The 26,496-nt window shown below is 32.6% G+C and overlaps 1 protein-coding gene and 2 long non-coding RNA genes across 3 annotated transcripts in view; 1 reads left to right on the top strand and 2 right to left on the bottom strand.

The window, feature by feature from the left end:
* The window catches only part of LOC131854055 (protein O-mannosyl-transferase TMTC1-like), a 125,610-nt gene that overhangs the window by 36,079 nt on the left and 63,035 nt on the right, over nucleotides 1-26,496 (bottom strand). The gene's annotated exons all lie outside the window — the stretch shown is intronic.
* LOC131854058 (uncharacterized) lies at nucleotides 21,254-22,990 on the bottom strand. The gene is made up of 3 exons (XR_009358017.1): nucleotides 22,826-22,990; nucleotides 22,512-22,732; nucleotides 21,254-21,454 (listed from the first exon to the last, which is right to left on the bottom strand). It is a non-coding gene; the product is annotated as an uncharacterized LOC131854058 (long non-coding RNA).
* Nucleotides 21,503-22,088, top strand: LOC131854056 (uncharacterized). The gene is made up of 2 exons (XR_009358016.1): nucleotides 21,503-21,608; nucleotides 21,789-22,088. It is a non-coding gene; the product is annotated as an uncharacterized LOC131854056 (long non-coding RNA).

The following is a 26,496-nucleotide window of genomic DNA, read 5'->3' on the forward strand; positions in this document are numbered from 1 at the left end:
GGGTTGTAAGTGAATGGGCAGATGAAAGTTTGTATGAAAATAACGTAATTTTTCTTCCTTCCTTCCTTTCCTTCTTTCAAGCCTTCATTCATTGTCCCTTTGATAGTTCTCAACTATATTTCAATGTATAATGATATATATAAAATTCTCGTGTCACAATATTAGTCAATCTACCATACTCCTATGAAACGGCTTGACTAATTTTTATGAAATTTTATATGCAAATTCAATAGGTCTGAGAATCGGCTACAATAAGTAATAATAATAATACAATAATCATACCAATAAGTAATAAGGGCTGTCCACCCCTAACATAATTTTTTTATTTTTTGGGCAACATTAGTTATTTATATTTTTTTATTATGTGTCTTTAAAAAAACATACAACCCAAAATTTTCACCCTTCTATCACAAACCCCTATTTTTTTATAACGTTATTAATTTATATGGCAAAAGAACGTTTGCCGGAACAGTTAGTATATAATAAACTACGTGTTTTCATCATTTAAACACCCACAGTCCACCGATCCATCACACAGATACCAGATCAATGGTTAAAATCAAGTAAATACATTTTACTTTACATATATTATATATTACTCGAACAATTTCAGACCAGCAAATTTATTATTTACATTTCCTACATCTCGCAACCAACAATGGATAGAAAAAAGAGTTGAATAATCAGATTTGCGTTTAGCGATAGGGTTGCCAACATTTTTACCTCGTACAAAATAGCTCAATGATCTCATACTTGTAGTTGTACTAAGATTAGGGATGTTACTTATTTTGTTTACACTAATTAGTACAAATTATACAAAGTGTATATTACAATATTGATTTATTTATTAATGGGACGTGATGATGCGGCTCGAATGCTAAGATGGTAGGTGATGCTGGCTTCAGCAGATTACGGGGTGTAGAAAATTATAGATTTGATTACTATCTTAAATTTGATGGTAAATATACTATTAATTACAAAATTATGAATGAACAAAGGTACATTGCGTTGATCGAATGGTTTTTAAAGTCTGTTCGTAATATGATCTTAGAATTTAAATTGGATGGGTGTGCGCTCCAATCAGAACGTTCCTTTTGTGTTGCGTTTTGTTGCTGCTTGTACGCGACAATTATTAAAGTATATTATATATTAGATTGACTGTTAAGTTTTAATAAATTTGCTTATAAGTACTTTCAGATAAGAAAGTAGAAATACAAAAACACACGAGAAAATAATTTTGGACATTTACATAAATTCACTTTTTTTTTATGATATATATAATCATAATATAGTGATTACGTCTTTGTTGTCACAAGGACACTGAGTCTATTAGTCTTGAGACCAAATATCTCGTACTCATGATGTCTTTGTACCATGTACTGAGACGAAAAATCTCGTACCCGTACGAGATTTGAAACGCTAAGTTCTATCTTAGCGGAAAATTTAGAGGCAAATGATTTTTTTTCTTTTCACAATTCACTCAGCGTCATCTAAGTCCCAAGTTAAGCAGAGCTCGTGTTATGGATACTAGACAACTGATACAAATACAAATATTTTTTTTTGTAAATGTATACAAAATATACATAGAAAACACCCAGATCGATACATGCATTCATACTTATGAATACAAATGTTTGTGCCGTGCGAGGTACTGAACCCGCGACCTTCGGAAGTAAAGCAGTGTACAAAACCGCCAAACCACCGAGGCCCGATTGGTACAATAACATTGTCACTGAGTCTATTAGTACTCATAATATCCTTGTACAACGTACTTAAACAAAATATCTCGTACCCGTATAAGGATCTTTGTAACGTTGGCAGCCCTGATTTAGCGGGAAAATTTGAGACGATGTCCCAGTCAGAGTTACGTATGTCAGACCGATGGTCGTTTGTTCTTTGATAAATGATGTACGCCGTGACAAGTGACTGGAATGCTGGTGGCATCCAGTCCGTGTATAATATGCCTCTTATGTACCTCTTATGTCTTACTTAATGGCCCCGAGTGGAGTTTTTTAGATAGAAATATTTTTGTGTACAGTTCTTCGTCATTACATAGTATAAAATAAAGTCGTTGTCGCTGACTGTCCCTATGTATGCTTAAATCTTTAAAACTATGCAACAGATTTTGAAGCGGTTTTTTTTAATAGATAGACTGATTCAAGAGGATGGTTTATATATAATACATGTACACCTGTGAAGCCGGGGCGAGTAGCTAGTTAAAAATAATTTCTTTCTGAAGTTATATTAATGATAGTAGTAATATAACAATGTAACCATTATCTACTAGTTGACACAATGGCATCATCACTGAGTCCATTAGTACCACAGATAACATAATATTACAATTAGTACTGAGACCAAATATCTCGTACTTATATCCTTGTACCTCGTACTGAGATTAAAAACCTTGTACCCATACGAGGAGCTTTGTACCGTTGGTAGCCCTGATTTAGCGGGAAAATTTGAGACGATGTCCCAGTCAGAGTTACGTATGTCAGACCGATGGTCGTTTGTTCTCTGATAAATGATGTACGCCGTGACAAGTGACTGGCGTGCTGATGGTATCCAGTCCGTGTATAATATGCCTCTTATGTACCTTTATGTCTTACTTAATGGCCCCGAGTGGAGTTTTTTAGATAGAAATATTTTTGTGTACAGTTCTTCGTCATTACATAGTATAAAATAAAGTCGCTGTCGCTGACTGTCCCTATGTATGCTTAAATCTTTAAAACTACGCAACAGATTTTGAAACTGTTTTTTTTAATAGATACAGTGATACAAGAGAACGGTTTATATATATAATACATGTACACCTGTGAAGCCGGGGCGAGTAGCTAGTTAAAAATAATTTCTTTCTGAAGTTATATTAATGATAGTAGTAATATAACAATGTAACCATTATCTACTAGTTGACACAATGGCATTATCACTGAGTCCATTAGTACCACAGATAACATAATATTACAATTAGTACTGAGACCAAATATCTCGTACTTATATCCTTGTACCTCGTACTGAGATTAAAAACCTTGTACCCATACGAGAAGCTTTGTAACGTTGGCAGCCCTGATTTAGCGGGAAAATTTGAGACGATGTCCCAGTCAGAGTTACGTATGTCAGACCGATGGTCGTTTGTTCTCTGATAAATGATGTACGCCGTGACAAGTGACTGGCGTGCTGGTGGCATCCAGTCCGTGCATAATGTACCTCTTATATATTACTTAATGACACCGAGTGGAGTTTTTTAGATAGAAATATTTGTGTACACTTTAATAATAATTTCCTTTTGAAGTTATATTTATGATAGTTGGACGGTTTCTGTGATCTATATGTTTAGCTATTTAGCATAACGCTTTACTTCTGATGGTTACGAGTTAGCTTCCTTGCGCGGTGCAAACATTTGTATTTATGAGTATGCTTGTTTGTATTAACCTGGGTAATTTCTATGTAATATATAAATTTATGTCTATATAGGAAGGTATTCGTGGAAACCAGCAACGTGGCACCTAGTCACGGCAAATGCTCAGCCATTTAGTTACCAAACATTAGTGCTTTCTATATGTTATATAATATAATAAGTTATATAAACATTCACAAAAAAAAAACAATCATTGTAATGCAACGTGGCATATCGAGGCATCGTACCCAAGATACTGGCAGCAGTGCCTCTTAGAATGGCCATACTTAACCTCTGGGCAATGTAGCTACCAGCTCTCAGGTCACTAGTAACCTCGATGAGCCACGCTGAAATACTTTTTAATTAACTTTAAATTTTACTGTATCCTGAATCACCTAAACATATTTCCTTCTTTCTATACATTTACTCTATATAAAATAGTTTTAATTTGTCAATCCCTGCACATACCACATGCCGTGATACCTCTCAAGTTAACATTTTTGAGCACTAAGATATACCTCCATATTTTGTAATTTCACTACCAAAAAACAGCTTACAAAGCAACAGATTTGCGACGTAATTATGTGAACTAGAAGTACCTAACCTGACGACTTTTTAGTCTCCCATGTCAGCCAGTAATTAAAGGATATACCGTAGAAAAATCTTTTAATTAGTTTTTAATTATTCAGAATGAGCCAGCTTTGTCATTTCATACGTGTATATTACGATAACAAAAACAAAGCAAATAAAATGTATGAAAGAAGAGACTACCGTACTGTGTCCGCGTGTAGAATAATTATGCTCTTTGTACCCACAAACATTGCAAAATAGAAAACAAAGTACAAAGAATATCCGCATAATTACTCTCAGGATTCACTCTAAAGCAAAGAAGAAGGGAACTGACATCGTGCACTCATAAAAACATGGACATTATTACTACATCTATTTATATATAACTACCTGATCTGCGCGACTTCGTCTGCATCACACTTATCACTATATATCACGCATTTAATATAATATCTTTTTAAATTATAGTCTACTACCTACTCGCCCCGGCTTCGCCCGGGTGTACATACATTGTACATATAATCCTTCCTCTTGAATCACTCTATCTAATAAAACAACCGCTTCAAAATCCGTTACGTACTTTTAATGATTTAAGCATACATAGGGGCGGACAGACAGCGACAGCAACTTTGTTTTATACTCTGTAATGAAGTGTTATTCTGATGTACTCTAAAGTTTCATCAAAATCCGTTAAGTAGTTTTAGAGTGAAAGAGTAACAAACATCCATCCATACTCACAAACTTTCGCATTTACAATATTAGTAAGATAAGAGGTAGTTCTTTAGTTTGTATGTCACAGGGCAATCTACGATACAAACTACTAATCCAATTTTGAATTAGTGTTAGTTGGTAGTTTACACGCTTCGACTTAAAAAATTTAAGTTACAACGATTATTTAAAAGAGCAACACACAAGTTTCTTGCTCGTTCTTCTTGTGATGAGACAGCTTTCAAAATGAAAAGAAAGTAAATGAAAAGAAGGATGACTACTATGACTACTCAAAAGTGCTTAAATTAAGGTTATTTAAATAAAGAATTTTCTATTCTATTCTATTCCTTGAACATTATTTTAGGATAGCAAATTTATCGAGAAAGGTCGTAAGCTATAGAAAGTCTGTAAGATACAATAACATTGCGCTAGAGCTGAATTGCAAAATATTGCAAAAACAGTGAAAATATGACACAGACGAAGTTGCACGAGTTAGATAGTATATTAATATCGCTATATAGTATAAAACAAAGTCGCTGTTGCTGTCTGTCCCTATGTATGCTTAAATCTTTAAAACTGTGCGACGGATTTAAAGCGATTCTTTTAGTAGAATGAGTGATTCAAGAGGAAGGTTTATATATATATATATAATACATGTACACCCGTGCGAAGCCGGGGCGAGTAGCTAGTATATTATAAACTAAAGTCCCTTTCCACATCTGAAATATAAATAAACCCAAAAAGGAATCAATAAATTCATTGCAACATTAAGAGATGTCGCGTAATAGGTTAAACGTAAAATTTTAATATTGTTATAAGTAATTCTTTATTCAAAATATTATGAATAATCAAATACACCTATTTAATCTATGGATCTATTTTGTCAAAATAATTCTATTGAGCTATTCTATTGTATAAATTAGACTTGTGGATAAATAGAACAATAATATGTCAATACTTTAAAAATTATTACTTTTAAAAATATTTATCCGTACCATTCATCATCATCATCATCGCAGCCCGGACGACATCCACTACTGGACATAGGTCTCCCCCAAAGATCTCCACCTTTGTGTTGTGTTGTGATCTGTACCTTTAGTGTTGTAATTGTGGGAAACCCTTTCATTGGCCTTATTTTTAAGCACATATTATTTATTCTTAATTTTATTTCGCTGTTGGTTTTCAAAATAAATAAAAATCCTTTAGATGTATAAATAAGTCTTTATTTAAAATATCTCAGATAATCAAATAAACCTATTTTATCTATGGAGGCATTTTATCAAAAGTATTCTGTTGAGATATTTCTTTACATCTATAACGAGATTTATCTCATTCATCATTACATAGTACAAAATAAAGTCGCTCTCGCTGTCTGTCCGTCCGTATGTATGCTTAAATATTTAAAACTACGCAACAGATTTTGAAGCGGTTTTTTTGTAATAGATAGAGTGATTCTAGAGGAAGGTTTGTATATGTGATACATGTACATCCGAGCGAAGCAGGCGCGAGTAGCCTGTTAGTTATAAATAAGTATTTATTTAAAATATCGCAAATAATCAAATAATCCAATTTTATCTATAATTCTACTTTGTCAGAAGAATTCTGTTGAGCAATTTCTTTAGATACATAACAAAACTATTGTCTTTCTTCAGTAGATACATTATTGTTATCATGTGACAACCCGTTATCATCCCTCTGTGTTCTGGGTAAGAATGATTCTTCCTTCTTACCTGTGTAAGGATTTAATCCACCATTACCTTTTGCTATTATAAAGTTTTATTTCCAGTTTTCCTTCTCTTGTACTAATATATTTGTGCTTTGTTGCTTTGTTCCCCTACTCGCCTCTTACGGCATGCTGGGAATGAAGAGGAATGGTGACATTATATTCTTACTTGGATACCGTACGAGGAGAGCTATATTTACAGAAATAAATAAGATTGTTGTGTCTGTTTGTAATTGCAAATTACTTGCTTTTCACTAAATACATATGATAATACAATATATATATATATACGGCAGTAAAATAAAAATTTAATTTGAAAATAAAATCTTTTACTGTCTGTCTGTTTGTTCAAGCTAATTTCTGAAAAGACTGCACTAGTTTTAAGGGAACTTTCACTCCTAGATAATTCAAATTCAAATTCAAATTCAAAATATCTTTATTCATGTAGGTCTATTACAGACTCTTATGATATGTCAAATCTACCGTCAGTTCGGAATGATATCGAGATGAGAAGAACTGACAAGAAACTCAGCTCGTATTTTTTTCAAATAATAGTGGAACATGTTTATAATAAATATAGTTTTTAAAATTCAAATTTGGGAGAATAGAGTGACCACCAGCATATGCTATCGCAAAGAATAAAAAATTTAATCAGTGTTCACAACCTGAACAGACCAGTCCCCACAAGTAGCACCCGTTCACGAGTATGACGTATGAGCCAGCCATCATTGTACTCAACCATATTTGAGGGAGCACATCGACCCGGCCCACCACGCCGCCACAAGTTTGAACTTTATAGCGAGCATGACTGTTTCAGGTTACTCCACTACGTCAATTATATTATTTACAGCATAGGCTGTACCGATCACAGTTTTCACCCATTACAATATTAAATTTACATTATTTAATTTACAATATGTCATTACAAATTATAAAAAATCATTTATAATAAGTTTCTTTAATGTTATTACATTATCCATGTCAATGGGAAAAATTATATGCCTCATAACAAAAGTTAAAATTGTAATTAAGTCCACACATTGTAGTCATTTAAGTAGTCGTTTATTTTATAATAAGCTTTAGAGCAAAGTGTTTTTTTTACATGTATCTTAAATTTGCCTTCACTTAAATTTAAAACACTATCTGGCAATTTATTATAAAAACGTATACAATGTCCCATGAAAGATGTACTTACTTTTTTGAGACGATAACTAGGCATATTTAATTTATTTTTATTCCTTGTATTATAAGCGTGTAAGTGACTATTTTTTGGAAATAAATTTAAGTTTTTGCGTACGTACATAATATTTTCATATATATATTGACAGGGAACAGTAAGGATACCTGTTTCTTTAAAGCGTTCTCTAAGAGATTCGCGACACGGTAGATTATATATTGAACGAATTGCTCTTTTTTGTAATATAAAAATTGATTCTACATCAGCCGCTCTTCCCCACAATATAATACCATACGACATTATACTATGGAAGTAACTAAAATACACTAGTTTCGCTGTTGCAGTATCAGTCAACTGTCTAATTTTTCTGATAGCAAAAGCAGCCGAGCTTAGTCTTTTGGCTAATGTGAATATATGTGGACCCCACTGCAATTTATTATCTATTACAATACCAAGAAACGAAGTCTCATCAACAAAGTCCAAAACATGATGATTCAGACTAACAGTTGTCGTTACTTGTTTTACATTTGGTAAAGAGAATTTAACACATTTTGTTTTCATTGAATTAAGCGCTAGATTATTTGATGTAAACCAGTTTAGAACATCCTCAAGAGCAATATTTATATTATTAAAATCCTTTGTATTTCTTTTCACTTTGAAAATAAGTGATGTGTCATCAGCAAACAATACTATGTCAAGTATGTTTTGAAACTGGTATGGTAAGTCGTTTATGTAAACAAGAAAAAGAAATGGGCCAAGTATAGAACCCTGGGGTACACCCATTTTTATAAATGACCCCTTGGACTTACTTCCTTTAATGTCTACCACTTGAATTCTATCGCGCAAATATGATCCAATGAGTTCTGAGGACTTTTCTCTAATTCCATAATGTTCTAGTTTGCGTAATAATATCCTATGGTCAACGCAATCAAACGCTTTAGAGAGATCACAGAAGACACCAATGGCATCCTGTGAATCTTCCCAGGCACCGAAAATACTTTGTATTAAGTTAATGCCTGCATCAGTAGTAGACCGTCCACTCATAAATCCGAATTGCTGTTTATGAAATAAATCATGTGTATTAAAATGAGCTAACATTTGTGTAAGTAGTATCTTTTCAAAAATCTTACTAAATACTGGTAAAATTGAGATAGGTCTAAAATTTGATATATTGTCTTTGTCACCGGATTTAAATAGCGGTATTATTTTACTCACTTTCATTAGATCTGGAAAAACACCTTGATCAATGCTCATATTAAATATTTCAGTCAAATGTGAAGCAACTTCACTTATTACAGTTTTCATTACTCTAACTGACATACCCCAGATATCCTCAGTTCCTTTTAGATTGAGAGCGTTGAACGTTTTTATCACACAGGAGCAACTGATATGATGAAAAGTAAAGTCATGAACGCAAGGATTTATGGTATTTTTTAATAATGTTTCAGCTAAACTAGGTGATGAGTTTAAATTTTCCGTAGCTTTGAGAGGTATTGTTGAAAAGAAATTATCAAAAGTTTGAGCAACTAGTTCTTTATTATCAATAATAACGCCATTTTCTGCTTTTAACTCATATTCTGACTGGCACGACTTAATGTTACCTGTTTCTGTATTTATTATATTCCAGGTAGTTTTTATTTTATTTTTAGAAAACTTAATTTTATTCTTTAAATGAAGTGCCTTGGCGACCTTACATACTTTTTTGAATAACTTTGAATAATTTTTGACATATTCATCGAATATAGGATCACGCAAATAGGATCTAATATCATATAATTGATACATATTTTCCCTACTTATATTGATACCTAATGTAGACCATTCAGCGTACTTAGAATTACTGACTTTAAGTTTCTTTACTGTAAAATTTTTATCAAAATGATTTTTTATTATATTGAAAAAACGATTATATGATATATTTGGATCAATATTATCAAATATCAAAAACGGTAAACTTCCATTTAATCTGTTTTTAAAATTCTGTAATTTAAATGCTGTTGTTGGTCTGCAGAACTTATACATAATCTCATTTTTTTCATTACATGCGAATGTTGCTATTTGTCCACAATGGTCTGACGGCAATCTATTTATAATCGATTTATTTAAAATACTAAAATTACAATATATATTATCAATACATGTTGCCGTAGTGGATGTAATCCTAGTAGGTTCAAAGAAAATATGATCAAGATCAAAACTTTTAAAAAGGTTTCTAATTTTATTACTCACAGGATTATCAACAAGAAGATCAATATTGAAATCCCCACATACCAAAATAAATTTGTTACTTTTGAATGCTAACTTCAGTACATCTTCCATGGTGGACTCAAACTTTTCATAGTCTGAGTTAGGAGGCCTATACACACATATAATTATGTGTTTCTCTAATTCTGCACATGATAATTCTATAATGCATTCATTTGAAAGTGCTAACTAATGTAATAAGGGATAACTTACACTTCTTTTCATTTTAGAAATTTTATTTATTAAATAAAATTAAACTTTATTTCCACGCGGACTAAGTCGCAGATATCATCTAGATATAAATATGAAATTTATTTTATAATTTCAATAGAAAATTCTACACATGTACATGCATTTACACTGTAATTTTATAGTATACTAGCTGCATTTTGCGACACGCCTTAAAACACAATTAACGTGGGAGTGATCTAGAAATTTCATTTTTAATCTGACTCTTTCAGGCATAAACTACTAGTTTATGCCTGTAAAAACAATCCATTTATTCTCAAAAGAATTTCGCGTTTATATTATTGATTGATGATTTTATTCATTATGTATAAGTTTTATCATTGACCTAACTACATTTAATTGCAATAATCATTAACTCATTTATTCAATCAGAAACTTAAACATTATATATAAAAGAAGAATTTATCCTTTACTAATATTATAAACTAGCTACTCGCCCCGGCTGCGCACGGGTGTACATGTATTGTATATATAAACCTTCCTCTAGAATCAGTCTGTCTATTAAAATAACTGCTTCAAAATCCGTTGCGTAGTTTCAAAGATTTCAGCATACATAGGGACAGACAGCGACAGCGACTTTATTTTATACTATGTAATGACGAGAAAGTTTGTGAGTGTGGATCGATGATTGGATGTATGTTACTCCTTCACTCAAAAACCACTGAATGTATTTCAATGAAACTTTACAATAAAATAGCTTATACATCAGAATAACACGATTATAAATTTTACGTTACTATTAAGAAATAATGTACTAAATAAACATATAATAAATAAAAATTTACTACAATAACCTCGCAATAAATGGAAACAATAATTGCTCTTAAACAACTTTAAATGTCAGAGCAACATTGCGAAACAGCGGACGGCGTCGCCGCAAAGATTGGTGCTATTTTATTCTTGATTTACGGTTATTGCAGACCATACGGTTACACCTGGACATTTGTTACAGCCGCGTATTATTTGTAAGGCCATTGTTTGGCCAATGATTGCACGATTCCCGGAGGCTTCTACATTGTTTCCAATATTGACATGTTCTTATTTTCTTGCAGTAGTGTTGTGTTCCACACTAATTTACAAACAAACAAAAGATTTATCTTTTCCATAGCAGAAAACCAGATTGCCCGGAATGAGCACCACGTAACACATTATGGAATCACCTTCCAGCAATGGTATTTCCGAACCGATACGATATTGAAACCTTCAAGAAAAGAGCTTATTCCTTTTTAAAAGGCCGACAACGTACTTGCAATTCCCCTGGTGTTACAGGTGCTCATGGGCGGCGGTAATCACTTACCATCAGGTGAGCCGCATGCTCGTTTGTCCTTTGTGGTATAAAAAAAAACATCACAATCCAGAGACCTAGATGTGTCAGAAATTACAACCGAGGATTGGCGGTCGTTCGGAGAAGCACCCGAGGGGGTGAATCGGAAGAAGAGGAAAGGTTGACACCAGTTAACCCAAGCCGTATTCCTTCTCAGGACGCACAGGACAACATAGACTCGGTCAATATTAATACAAGGTCCAGATGTCCACGCAAGGCTGTTAATTATAAACAGTTGTTTTAAATTGTATAAGTATTAAAGTATGGTCATACTAAGAGCTAAGGGATATTATATATGTGGGTAGTTTAAGTTATTGAGGAATGGCTGCGTCCACTCCTTATTGGAATATTAAATCACTGTGTAACCAACCTCGCTGTTTACTTGTCGCGTACCTACCTCTCTAGAAACACAATATTTAAGGAAGATATGTTTGTTTGTTTGAATTGAACAGGCTCCGAAACTACTGTACCGATTTGAAAATTTCTTCTACCATTACAATCCTAAATTATCCTTGATATATATACATAAATAATAATAACGCAGGACAATTAACACAGCGCCATCTAGTCCCACGGTAAGCAGAGCTTGTTATGGGTACTAGACATCTGTTACATATAGTTGTATATTTTTTTGTAAATAAATACATACGTACATAACCCGATACAAACAATTTTACTCATAATTAAAATGATTGTGCCATGTGAGGTATTGAACCTGGACCAACGGAAGCAAGGCGAATCGCTTGACTACTCATTTGATGCCAGGATTCTATTCTGGTTGTATAAGGGTTTAGCAAATATGACTATATGCATATAACTTAAGTAAAACTTAAATGACAGAAAATCTAATTACTAATGAACTGAACTTATTTTATCTTTTAGTTCACATATTTTCTCAATGACAATGAGATACTGTAACAATACACTGTTAATTAATAAAATTATTATAAGTCTATTGACTATTTAGCATTTAATGAATAACATAATAAAGTAAAAAGTAGAAAAACATACGTAGTTAGAATCAATGAAATAATTAAATGTATTGACAACCCATGATATCTTATGTATAAAATTCTTTTGTCACAGTTTTCGTTCCCATACTCCTCCGAAACGGCTTGACCGATTCTCATGAAATTTTGTGAGCGTATTGAGTAGGTCTGAGAATCGGCCAACATCTATTTTTCAAACCCCCTAAATGTTACGGGTAGTCCACCCCTAATTTTTTTTTTATTTTAAGGCAAAACAACGTTTGCCGGGACAGCTAGTATATATATAAAATGTCATTAAACGATAATTTTATTCACATAATTGTATCTCAATCTCATAATTGTTATTTATAAATAAAAAATACTATATTGAGTATTTCTATACTCATATGTGCATGTAAATATATTTATAGAAATAGAAATAATATTTGAATAAATAAACTTAATATAAGCACTTTTGTCAAGTTTTTTTATTCTACCGTTCATTGGGAATGCACTCATCACAAGAAGAATGACCAAGAAGAAACTTGTGTGTTGCTCTTTTAAATAAATATTGTTTTAATTATATTTACATTAACAAGAACTAGGCATGCGACAATCAATATAGAAACGCACTTAAACTCTGTTCAATCAGATAACATTGTCAGCTATATGAATTTTAAGTTATATTTTCTATTATTTTTATAAAAAACATGTTTTTAAAGTTATATATTCATATACTATTTGTATATATATACTGTTTTAAACTTTAAATCTATAGTTACAGCATGTTTAGTGCTTATTTAGTTACTTTTTATTATTTATTCCTACAATTTTTAGTTATACTGCGACAAACTCACTACATCCTGTGTCACGCTATTTTGTAATCCCTTTTAGAGATAAATCCTCCTTTGCTAACAATATTTATAAAATTTATTTAAACTAGCTACTCACCCCGACTTCGCTCAGGTGTACATGTATTATATATATAAACCTTCCGCTTGAATCACTCTACCAATTAAAAATACCGCTTCAAAATCCGTGTCGTAGTTTTAAGCATAGAGGCGGACAGACAGCGACAGCGACTTTGTTTTATACTATGTAATGATGAAGTGCAATAAAGAATATATAAAATACTTTTTTTTTTTTATTGGATTGTTTGGGCTATTGTCAGGTGCTTAGACCCGTAGCACTGCGTCGCACATAGATCTATTGTGCTCGCCCTTTTTCAGAGTTCGCTACCTAGACCCGTCAGGGACAAGAATTGAAGGATATTCTTAGAAGCGATGCTTTTTATCTCCTCAGGATAGAGTGTAAACTTCCCAAAGGGTATATTACGTTTATGCACGAGTGGCCTACAGCCACATAGGATGTAGTGGCGTTTTCTCTTCAGTTAGGTAAAATATGCAGATTTTTGTTGTGCTCAGGCCTAGGTTTGCCATATTTTTGTTCAATTTGCAGTATCCTGTGAGGGTTCTAGTCATGATGAATATATTGTTTTTACTCAATAGCAGTAGTTTATTAGAGTATTTGTTCGATAGTCTATTGTAGTGTGTATTTGTTCGAGTAGCCCGATATTAGGGCTTTTACTTTATAATTTTATTTACTATGCCAATTTAATATAATGAAAAATTGAGTAGAAATTTTATTCCACGCTCCATTCTAATCGTGGATCTAATCGTGGATCCATTACTTCAATTAACTTAGGATTTATATAAAGACTTCTTCAAACGATTTCCCATACAATACTTTATATTATACTTAGTAAAACATTGTTAAAGAGGTATAAAAGAAATGAATACAAGCATTAATTCGGATTCCAAGTGCAAAATTTGTTGAATGAAACATTGTAAATGGAATTTTCTGTTTCGTTAAACACGAAACTAGCTGTTTCACTGTTTTAATTCCATCGGAATGCGACGACGTCGTAAAGATTTCATTCTGGGTGTTTTTGTAGTTATAAATAAAATCATAGTCATTACCCTTTAGATTGTGTTAAGAGAAGTATCGTCTATATGAATAATATGTATATATTTATGAAAAAAAAAATCTACGTATTCGTATCAGTTATCTAGTACCCATAACACAAGCTTTAACTAGCTTAACTTGGGTCTAGATGGCGCTGTGTGAATTGTACTGAGATTATTATTATTCTCTCTATCGTCTCACTCTCTTTTTTGCTGGTTGTTATTATTATTATTAATTATTCTTCTCATAAAGAAGAGATGTCCATTGGCTTCTGATTAGCAAGATGAAACAAACAGACAGAAATATTTTTTACTACTACTATTATTAGATAGAGGGCGCTGTGTAAATTAACGGACTAGATGACGCTGTGCGAATTGTCCTGAGATAATATTATTACGTGAAGTGAAAACTTTGTACCCATTTTTACAAAATTTGCGCAGACTTATAGTTTATACAGAGAAGGAGTGCAGAATGCTAATATTTTATTAAAAATTATGCATAAAAAATATATTAAATCAATAGAATAGAATAGTTCACATTTTTCAAATCAAAACGTGTGAATACAAACTACCAACTAGCACTAATTTATTAGGGTAAAATATAAATACACAATAAGATTAAATCAGTCGTAGTAATAAGAGCAGACCAGTCCCTACAAGCAGTAGTCGTTCACGAGTATGACGTATGAGTCAGCCATCACTGCGCTCGACCATATTTTAGGGAGCCCGATGACCCGGCCCACCGTAATAAAAAAACATAATATTCATTACCATGTATCTGACACACACGCATATATACTCTTTTGTTTATTGTCAAAGTCTGTGCTCAAATTGATAATAGATAAATATTGTTTATCTTCAATATAATCTTGCTGAATGTTAAATTAATTATGGACGAATTTCGACCACTAGAGAACCACTAGTTGTTATTAATATGCTATACTTAATAATCGGTACTAGGGCAGTTTAAGATCTTGCAGAAAAAATAGTTAAACGTTAAAAATCAACAGGTCAGCCCATTCAAAGTCTGGAACGAAGGCGATTTCAACTCAACGCCTGTCGTGATTTATTCCAGCTTACGTGAGCTGTATGAGATTTAGATAAAAGTCGGGGGGAAAAGTTAGTGGGTGCTATGACGTATGCAGCGCTTATCTATGGGAACAGTGTCGTTAGCGTCATGTGCTTGGAAGAATGTTTTCCTGCAAGTATTACTGTATGTATAGTAGATTAGTTTATAATGTACCATCTTACTAAATTATGCACGCGACTTTCTATACGTCAAATTCAAGTGCTGTCAAATTATATTTAATACTAGCTGAACCGCGACTTCGTCCGCGTGGAATTTTATTTTATTTTTCTAAAATAAAAAGAGCCTAAGTTATGTACTCCTTATTAAATCAGCTACCTGCCAATAAAAGTCCCGTCAAAATCTGTCCAACCATTTCAGAGATTAGCCGGAACAGACAGACAGTCAAGAATTAAAAAAAAAATTTAGTTGTATGTACCATATTTATATTCATATGCAGGTAGTTAAAAACGGTTATTTCAATATTACAAACAATCCAATGTTATTTATATGTTATATTTTACCTATTTTTTTTTTATTTAAATATTCTATAAACAAAATGATTCAAAAACTTTATTTGAAGGTACAAACAGTAACAAGGCAAAAGTGACAATAAAAAATAAATAAAAAACCTGTAAAGAAAATACAATCAAAATTGGTACAAAAATGAAAACATATATAAAAATCTGCAAATAGTTTGCAACATTGCTTACGTATAAATAAACAGCTTACAATATTTCCGCAGCAATAATTTCAAATTGAATCCAAACAAAAAAGGATTCGAACGAGAAAGGATCCGTATTAGGAAATATTGGAGGCAACATGACATATAGTGTTGTTTGGGCGAAAAAACGACTGTGTTTTATCACTGAACTTGTTTTATTCGAAGGACACGTACAAATCCAAACACCCATGCACAGTTAGCTCGGGTGAGAAATGGATGGACCGACATCCGGCGCGAATCGTGCTTTTTGTGTAATACTTTTTTGTCTTATCTATATATTAATACGTGAAGCAAACTTTGTACCCCTTTTTACGAAAATTGCGCGGATGAAGTATGAAATTTCACACACTTATCTTACACCTTATCTTACACTTATCTTACACCTTATCCTAACTAATATTATGAATGCGAAAGTAACTCTGTCTGTCTCGTTTTCACGATAAAACTACTGAACCGATTTAAATGAAATTTGGTACACAGATAGACACTTAGAAAGGACATATACTACTTTTTAATGCGAAAAAAGGGTTGTAAGGGGTTGAAAGAGGAGATGAAAGTTTGTATGAAAGTATTGTCATTTTTAAAGCTAGAAGGTTGAAACTTATTTTTTAGGTTATTCATTGAATATAAATAAAGAAAAAGAGCTGTAAGGATATGAAACAGGAATTAATGTATGGAATATGTATGGAAGTATCGATATTTTTGTTTGTTTTTTTGGTTAGAGTACTGCATATTTTTTTTATTTGGTCAAAGTCACTATAAGACGCGGACGAAGTCGTGGGTACAGCTAGTACTTTATAGAGATCCTTCTCTAAAAAAAAACATTAAGTCAATAAGAAGAACATTACACACTACCATTTATTTCGCACTTAATATTATTTGTCTATAGTCTCACTGAATGTTAAATTAATTATGGTCAAATTTCGACCACACTACTAGTGGTCAGATAAACAGATAAATATTTTATTTGCTTGAACATTTATTTGCACATTGTTTTCATTATAGTATACCTCTTACAATAATGGCTCATAATCAGGAGGCATGCGAACTGCATTTTTCTAAATGATCTACAAATAATGAGAAGATTAAATATTATGTATATTTAATCATTTTTAACAGTCACACATATAATATTATTTTTACGATATATATATGTTATATATATTTTTATAATATTACCGTTTATAATATTATTACAATCAATAGTACAGTATTCTAATATGTAACTTCTAGTAGTTTACAAAGGCGTTACATGAGTTTTTACATTTATTTATTTGCATTATCAACATATAGTGACATTGATTAATATTTTTTTTTACAAAGTATACTAACATTTCTTATACCTAAGGTATACGTTTATTTATTACATAAAACATTTCACAATTAAACACCAAATGGCAATACTCAGAGAGTGCACTCTGCCCGCCAGAGGCGCCGTACTACGCACCATTTCCTGACCTCAAATGGACCGCAAAATTGTACCGACTGCCGCTTGAACAATGGACATTACTGTAGTTTAGTTAACGACTAAATCCCATTCAAATAATGACCGGAATATTTTATATGTCCCATGTTTAGGTTGGCTGAAGCGTTGTTGGTTGCTGTTAAAAACCGCAGCGGCAGCAATGGTGTTTGTGGTGACCATTCAAATGTGACTGTTTAGTGATTATCATGATTTGTTACGTTCTTGTGTAAATTTACGTTCACCTGATGGTGTTTAATATGAATTTTATTACTATTTATATGTATCGGTCTGGGCGTTCTCTATGTATATTATGTATGTATTTACAAAAATGTATCTAAATATTTGTTGGCGATCGACCGCCGAATTCTTTTGTTATTTTTATTATTTATTAATGTATATTTTTGAAGAGTTCTTTTTTATATGTCATGTATTATTCACTTTTTGTCTTTTGGATAGTTCGCAACTATATTTAAATATATTTTACTATCATATTCTATACGTGTTTTCTTCATTTACTCACCCATACACACCACCAATCCATTATGGTATTTATATCAGTTGTCCAGCACTCATAACACTATGTATGTATTTTGACTAACAATAAAGTATCTATGTATTTCTATGACTTATCTAGTACCTAGGCTGCCTTTTAAGTCTTGTCGTTTGCCAACCTCCCGCGTTTATTAAAAAAAAAAGCATATGGCATTTACATCTTTTTGAATTTAGAATTCGAAAACAAAAGAATGTTTTCAGATTGGTCGAATAGTTTTATTGTATCGTCTATTCAAAGGTGACAAGTCAGTTGTAAAAATGGAAATCACTAAGGAAAATTTGCGTGCGATAATTTTTTACAACTATCAAAGGGGATTATCGCGACTTCAGTGCTTTGAGGAAATCACTTCTGTGTTTGCTGATGTAGCACCATGTCGTAGGACTATAGAACGATGGTATATAGAATTTCAACGTGAGCACTCTAGCCTCAGTGACAAGCCACGTGAAGGTCGTCCAAAAACCGCCATGACGCAAGAGAATATTGAAGCCGTGCGGCAACTAATCCTCGAAGATCGTCATGTGACATACCGTGAGATAGAGGCATCCGTGGACATTTCAGGGACCACTGTCCAAAAAATCCTGCATGGAGAACTTGGCGTAAGAAAGTTGATCTCTCGTTGGATACCACATTTGCTTAGCGACGACCAAAAAATAGCCCGTGTTAGTTGGTGTCGCAAAACTCTGCAGCGATTCAACCGAGGAGAGTCAAAGCATGTTTATGATATGGTTAGTGGTGACGAGTCTTGGATATATGCTTACGATCCAAATTCTAAGCAGCAGTCAACTGTTTGGGTCTTCCAGGATGAGCCAAAACCGACCAAAATCATTCGCTCACGGAGCAATAAAAAAAAAATGGTTGCCTCGTTTGTGGCAAAGGGTGGTCATGTCGCCACTATTGTACTAGAAGATTGCAAGACGGTTACCGCTGACTGGTATACCACTGTTTGTTTGCCACAAGTTATCACCGAATTTCGAAAAAACAATTCAAGACGTCGTATGATACTGCACCATGACAATGCAAGTTCGCACACCGCCCGTCAATCAAAGATTTATTTGAGCACCCAAAATGTCGAAATTTTGGATCATCCGCCTTACAGCCCTGACTTAAGCCCTAACGATTTTTTTACGTTCCCCAAAATTAAGAAAAGTCTTCGTGGTCAACGTTTCAGCTCACCCGAAGAAGCTGTTGACGCGTACAAATCGGCCATTTTGACTACCCCAACTTCGGAGTGGAATAAATGTTTTAAAAACTGGTTTGAACGTATGCAAAAGTGTATTAAATGTCGCGGAGAATATTTTGAAAAACAATAAATGATAATGATCTATTAGATTATCTATACTTATTTCAAACGACACAACTTAAAAGGTACCTATAACACAAGCCCTACTTAGCTTGGGACTCGATGACACTGTGTATTGTCCAGGGATATTATTATGATTGTTTATTTTAGTGTGCTCCCTTTGATGGGGTGATAGATTTGTCCCTGCGGGTGAAAATCACCAAATATAATTATTTGTTTTCATGAGTTTGATTATTGTTTCAGTCTGGGTGTTTTCTATATATATTGTTTACATATTTACAAAAATGTATCTAAGTATTTATGTCAGTTCTCTAGTACCTACCCATAAAATAAGCTCTCCTTAGTTTGGGCCTAGATAGTGCTGTGTGAATCGTCCAATGATATTATTACTATAATTTGATACTACGGTTGGCACATGATAAAAAAAGGGAGAAAAGCTATGTAGATTCGTTCTATCTCTTGATTTCCGTTTATCGTCGACCTTTGGGACATTCTGTATGTTTTACTCGAGGCCAAGAAATCAAACAACACCGAATTGGATAGTAAACAAACATATATTCAGGGGCCGTATTATGAACTCTTATTCCCATTCAGTTTACGGCTTAAACTGAACTGCCTGGCGATTTCGTATTACGAACGCTATTAGCCAGCCAGTCAGCGGTCACGTGACAGCTGAACGTCTTCTGCCCGAAAACTGACCGGCTATTTCGTATTATGAGCGTTTCATTTGACAGATCTAAGCGGACACAACTGTCAAAAAGACCGTTTAAAAACAATTCAGTTTACGGTGGCTTCATATTAGCTTTTATAGAATTGTTTTCTAATTTATAGCTTCATAATTGTAATTTGTTTATTATTTCTATTTCTATGTCAGTTTTTATTATGTTTATAACATGTTTGTGCAGTTATTTCGATTGTTTTTGTTTCGTTTTAATTTTAATTATGTGTGATGAACTCGAAGTATTGGAGTTTTTGGAAATGTGTGCACCCTACGAAAAAGAAGTAAGGAAAGTGAAAAGACGGCGATTACGCGACCAATCCAATCCAATTGATATAGACAATGAACAATTTAGAAAACGTTATAATCTAAATAAAGATTTGGTGCGTAATATGCGTGCGAACTCATATGCCGGTATCATCGAAATTTACACACCTACCAGTGGAAACTAAGGTATAATGTATTGTAATTATTTCACTAAATCACTAGCTGACTATGTCAGGTTTTAGTAGGATTATTATTTATGCTACAGGCATATTTATCAACGGCCTATTAGTGATATTGCTGTTCATTCTTTAGCACAGCCAATGGCAAATAACCGATTTATTGCATTTACCCAACATCCAAAAGTAAATACATATGTAAAATTCCAAGGACATCTGAGTAAAGGATAGATAATAAATATTCAAAGGTATCTATTTCTACTAGCAACTGTTATTGTTGCAAATACATCTATGAGTACCATGTACCATACCATATGATATAGTGATAATATATATGGTAAAATGTATGCATACAAGTAAAGCCTAGAAAGCAAGTATACAAGTATGCAACAGTCTGATGATGTGCAGTCTCTCCGGCACTTTCCTCCGAGGACAATTAATTAAATTAAATTAATTATATTTTAGGTTTTATAATTGGAATTTGGAATGCTGGGTGTATTGGGCTGTATTTGACTGTACACATGCCACCCCATTGTAAATTAAGAAGAGATATTACTGTAGAAAACAATACCATTCATTAAATATATAATTGGTAAGTGAAATATAAATTAAAAGACATATAATTATATAAATTAACAATAAACAATATTTTAGACATGCAAAATATGTTAATGATTATACATCTCTAAAGCTACTTATATACTAACAATAAATTGTTTACTTAAATATTAAATGACCATAACACTTAGACATATGTTTCAAATAATCTGTATCCATGTAATTAATCTCATATGTTTCAAATAATATTTATCCATTAGTTATTCTCTTATGTTTCAAATAATCTTCATCTATGTAATTAATCTGGAAAAAAAATTTAGGTTAGTAATGCTGACATGGAGATTATATAAGTGTGGATGCCAACTGGAACTGGAGCTACTCATGACATTTGGGCAAACCAGAGGCATTAAGCAACATCTAGAGGACTTAAGCTGGAATAAATCCTTATGATTACTTGGTAAGCACAAAATTTTATTATGAAACTACAAACATCATTACATCTAAGCTCTAAACTTCAGTAATTTAGAAACATAGTTATTTATCAGCACCAACAGTTATTGTGCTGTGTTTTAATGAAATAATACTTTTTGTAAATAAATATTAATATTATAGTATATAATATGTTGTTTTTTTTTAGGAGATCCAGGATATGCTTTAGAGAAGTATACTCCCATCTCAAATGCTATACCAGGACCACAAGAAGCATATTACACTGTAAGAACATGGAATATCATTGAGAGCACAATTGGGCTTCTAGATTTAGATGCCTACATGTACTTTGAGTTCTTATAGAGAACTAAATGAAGGTCTAGCTGCTAGACAAACCCATGTTGTTTAGTTGTGGAACTAAGAAATTGAAACATTTATAAATAATAATATTGTTAATAGGTCAATGTTTTAATTATTTGTTTTTATAATAAATGATATAGGTACATTATTTATGTCTTTTATTGGTAGTTATAATTAAAGGGATATGATAATTTTATTATATACTAGTTATTACCTATGACTTTGTCCATATGGCATACCTAGTTTTTGTTAAAATAAATAAAATATCTCAAATAAAAGCAACTTGTTACTCCTTTACACAACTCATTACATATGACAGTGAAAGTATCCCTCAAATTTGGTCCAGCTGTTTCAAAGATTAGCAAGAACAAACAAACGGACAGACAAATATTTTTATTTTTTTAATGTCATTTATCTTACCTTATATATGTATGCATTTACTGAAAAGCTGTTGTAACTGGTGAACTTCAAAATTACAAACAGATACTTCAATTTATTTGCATAGATACATGTATTTCAGATTTTACTGAGATTCCTATTAAATGAAATAAATTAAAATTCAGATGGTTACCTTATAACACTTAAACTTGACAATCCTTTCCAGTCTTTAAAACCCCCTTTTCCTAAGGAGTTTAATTGTTGAGCGACGTCCTCACACAAGCGATTGGTATGGTATTCTTGGGCGGACTTATTAAAGCCACTTGCCATTTCCCTATGGGATTTTAAAAATCCCATATAATTTTAAATTACCGGTACGATACACGACGTTGGCGAGGGGTTTCAGTCCGTGATCTACAATTTAGTTAGATAAATATACAAATATAAACAGTTAAATATTTGCATCATTTTAAAAAACATCACTAAGAAAATGTTAGGAATACTTACGTTACATTAGGTATATTTTTCACAATAATTGAATTATTAAATTTAACTTGCGTATAAAGTCATGGAAAGGCTAAGTTTCAAATTGTACATTAAAATCAGAATTAAGTACTTTGCGCGGAATTTTAAGTAGATGCACAAAGTTCGTTTGGATATTACAATGAAAATATTTTTACAAATAAATCTGAATTATTAAAAAAGACAATAAAACTGTCTGGAATATTTTTGTATATTACACAAATTCTACCATTGTATCTTAATTACTGTTTTCTATATTTAATTTACATTTATTTAATTAATATTTTGTCCAAAAAGTGACACACAAAAACTCAACTTAACGTTGCAACGAATGTATGCGTATCCGAACGCAGCGCGAGAAAATCCACTAACCAGCCAGAGACAAACTATCCAGGCAGAATACGGTTTGAATTTGGACCCTCATAATACGAAAAAGAACAATTCAGTTTAAGGCCGTAAACTGAACTGCCTGGAAACTGACTGGATTTTAAAGAGTTCATAATACGCCCCCAGGTGTAAGATCAAACTCGATAATTACAAAATTCCGTACAGTGGTCATAATCAAAGAAAACGAAACTATAGCGCGTTGTACATTTCACCTAGCGCCATCTAGTATAAATATTGAGAACTTTAATTGATATTGGTAATAATTGGGATAAGAGATGATTATAGTCTATTGATAGACCGTCAGTTTGTTTATCACTCAAGTTACATAAAAAAAGAATTCCCAATTTGGATAGTCAGAATATTGTCACATGTAGATATCGAGGTAATCACAAAATTTAACACGCCCATTATAAATGCAAAAGCGTTGGTTATAGTCCACGAGCCAGAGTCTAATTTCATCAATCATTTCATCTCAACTGAAAACTTCTAAAACTATTAAGATAGTTGTTTTACGAAGCATAGTGAAAGTCAGTTGCGGTTCTAAGGGTGGATTGAAGACCTGTTACCTCGCAAACATTATTTTTTAAATAAACAATATGCTCTATAACTTTAAGTTCATAAACGTTCTTATTTAGGAAATTTATTTTGACAGGTTCGTCTACTTTTTAATAGATTAGTCACAATTACCTGTTTCTGGCTCGCGGTCTATTACAAATTCAGCATACCTGCAACGAATAAAGAACAAAGTGGTGAGCAAATGTTATACCTACAAACTCAAGGCTGCGTATCTATTCTTAAACTTAAACTTGATTATAACATTATTATCAATTCAGCCATAAAATTAATCCAAGCAGATATTATTTTCACAAAGTTTAATTTAATGAGGCGCAATACAAAATTTTATTTAAACATCAATGGCTTACGGTCGACCTTTTAAGACAACTATAATAGCTTCGCAAGAAACGAAAATAATATGATATTATCCTTTTACAGAGCGTGTTGCCGGATGGCTGGCGATCAAAGATTTGGATGATGTGCACACCAAAGGAACATCACAAAGGCATCTTCAACCTTTGATATGGAGAAAAAAGAAAGTGAACTATTTTAACGTCGTCCTTATTTGTTTTGCTTTTGTACTGCGCATTAAGGACCATGAGTTTATCTCCTTTCATTCAATTAATGAAAATACTGACTCAAACAGATAATTCACAGTGCCATCTAATCCCAAGCTAAGGAGAGCTTGTGTTATGGGTACTAGACAACTGATAGAAATACATTGTACAGATAAAAACAAAATACATTTTTTGTAAATACATAGATAATATTAAATTCAAATTCAAAAATAATTTATTCGTGTAGAACATTTTAGCCGCTTATGAACGTAAATTTTTTTTATAGTATATTTTTTTCCCTACCGTCCAGTTCAGTATATAGATGCAGTTAAGAACGAACTGGCAAGAAAATCAAATGTCAATCGAAATAAACGCTTACAGACTAATACAAACAATCATAATCATTAATACAAATGTTTGTACCGTGCTAGGAATGGAACCCGAAAGCATCGGAAATAAAGCGGTGTGCTTGACCGCTAGACCACCGAGACCATCAAAGATATTTTGACGATACCCATATTTGGCCAAAATGGACTTTGTGCCAAGCCTTCTAAGTTGGTTTCACCTTGCTTTAGAAAACATGTTCTGAATGACATGTTTGAAAGACATGCCGATCTTGAGGATTGGGATATCATGCCTCTGTATTCTATATATCCATTCAGCTTTGAGCATTCAGCATTCAATGAGAAATTCAGCTTCCAAAATTTTCTGCTACAAGCAAAGATTTCGTAGTCTCTCTTTAGTAACTAATTAATAATAATAATAATATATTTATTTTCTCCACAAAATCATATATATTATGGAGTGCTGCAGAGCCTTTGAGGCATGTAAAATTCTATGCAAAAATACAGATTTGTGGAGAACTGGTGCCTGTACTAGGTATCCGAAGAACCTGTATCACGGGTCACCAGGTCCCCCCACTAGATCTTACATGCTAAAATTTATATGTAGGTACATTAGATGAAGGATATGGCTACTACATTTAATGATACAGAGAATATTATGTAAAGAAAGAACAATTAAATCTAGTGCTACGTTAATAATGTAAAAGTATCCAACAGAGAAAGAACACTTGTATGCTTGGGTATGGCCCTACGCTACTAAAATCAATATTATCAATACTAAAGACTTATCTTTAGTATTGATAAATTACCTCTAGACATAGTATCTAATTTACAATTTTAACAATTTGGTTGGTTTTCGGTAGGTTATGTTATGGGGTGAATTAATTTTTCTGTTTCTTCATATGTGAGGTTTTGTAACCATTTAGAGATCAATTTTTTGCAAATTTGATATTAGCTACCTTATATACAATTATCTTTTTCCTTTATAGAAAATAAAGGAAAAAGATATAGTGAAGATAATTGAATTTTACTTTGAAAATGGATGGTCAATTGTGGCAACGCAAAGATCGTATATGCGCCATTTTAATGTTCGACATCCCCCTAGTAGGCCTGCAATAAGGAACTTAGTGAAGCGTTTCCAACAAACGCTGTTGAAATCTTCACTCGTTGTTCTGTTGTAAACTTATCCATGAAAAAAATTCCAGGGATTATATTTTTTAATTCTGAAAAGAGACAAAGAAATATATTAATAGAAAAAAAGTTATTTAATTTTCAAAATGTAAAGTGACTTCTGGCCACCCTGTAGTATATAGAAGATTTGTGAAGACCAAAATTTTTCGGGTGCCATCTTATAGGCGTTTAAAGTTACTGTCGTCTGCTTTGACGGTGGGCGGTGACCGTTGCATCATTCATCACAATATTCAAATCCTTTGTCTCCTTTGTGTGTGACGCAGCCTCTTTACTATGCAGATACGTTCCACTGCATCTACTGCTATTTAAATTTTCATAGCGCTCACGTCTACACTGCATCATGTAAGTAAATTAGATTCTCCCGATATATTTTTAAGATGATAAAATATGAAAATTCATAGCCGGTATTAATACGCGATCGTACCAGTTGAATATCTGATATTTGAATTATAAATGCGATATGAGGTTTAAGAGTAGCTACTATATGGGCCTATATAGTTATTTATTAGCTATGCTGTTGAATAATGTAAAGTATTAAGACGAATGTAGTGGTTTCGATACTCAAGGGAACCATTCTTTTGAACATCTCCTCATAACATTTGTATTAAAAAGTAAGACTGTA

This window comes from Achroia grisella, unplaced genomic scaffold (assembly GCF_030625045.1).
Source record: "Achroia grisella isolate CSIRO2021 unplaced genomic scaffold, CSIRO_AGI_Agris_v1 utg947, whole genome shotgun sequence".
Lineage (NCBI taxonomy): Eukaryota > Metazoa > Arthropoda > Insecta > Lepidoptera > Pyralidae > Achroia > Achroia grisella.